The 931-nt window shown below is 42.6% G+C and overlaps 1 pseudogene; it reads left to right on the top strand.

The window, feature by feature from the left end:
• Positions 1-298: 298 nt before the first annotated feature.
• On the top strand, positions 299-680 carry LOC102844067 (annotated as a pseudogene).
• The last annotated feature ends 251 nt before the right edge of the window (positions 681-931 follow it).

Raw genomic sequence — 931 nt, 5'->3', positions numbered from 1 at the left:
ACAGCAGCGATTTGTGAGGATGATTCAAGATGGACAGGTTTCAATCTGTTGTGCTCTGGGTTGCTGTGAGTTGGAGGTGACGTGATATCACCTAAAAATAACACTATTCATTAGATATCTGTCATGTGCCAGGCACTGTTTTGAGGGCTTTACATGTATTAGCTCACAACAGCCTTGGATACTACTGCTATCACAGATGATGCTGGACTTGAACTCAGGAGATTGAGCTCTATCTTTGAGTCTAACCACTCTATTAAACCACCTCTGTTAAAAGGGACCATCTTTCCGTGCCGCCACAATGATGCGCATGAACGTCCTGGCCGATGTGCTCAAGAGCATCAACAATGCCGAGAAGAGAGGCAAGGGCCAGGTTCTCATCAGTCTGTGCTCCAAAGTCATCGTGCAGTTCCTGACTGTGATGATGAAGCATGGCTACATTGGCGAATTTGAAATCATTGATGATCACAGAGCGGAGAAAATTGCTGTCAACCTCACAGGCAGGTTAAACAAGTGTGGCGTTATTTGATGTGCAGCTCAAAGATCTAGAAAAGTGGCAGAATAATCTGCTCCCGTCCCGTCAGTTTGGTTTCATTGTACTGACAATCTCAGCTGGCATCATGGACCACGAGGAAGCAAGACAAAAACACACAGGAGGAAAGATCCTGGGATTCTTTTTCTAGAGATGAAATAAACAGTGCAAATAAAAAAAAAGGTGGGGGGGGAGGGACAACATTTTTCATAACTACCTCTGTTAAGTTAGAGTTAGAATATCCTTCTCCTAAGAAAAGCCATGGTCTTTCTATCAGCAAAAAAAGATGGAATTAAGATGGAATTTACCAGTTAAATGAACGTCAGATCCTGACACATTCTCTGGTTCCATGCAATGAGACACTTTGTAATTTTCTCTTTTAGCAAAACACTCTTAATTCCA

This window comes from Elephantulus edwardii, unplaced genomic scaffold, assembly GCF_000299155.1.
Source record: "Elephantulus edwardii isolate Elephantulus edwardi_28Jun2011 unplaced genomic scaffold, EleEdw1.0 scaffold00360, whole genome shotgun sequence".
In the NCBI taxonomy this organism is placed as follows: domain Eukaryota; kingdom Metazoa; phylum Chordata; class Mammalia; order Macroscelidea; family Macroscelididae; genus Elephantulus; species Elephantulus edwardii.
This window is presented reverse-complemented; position numbering and strand designations above follow the sequence as displayed.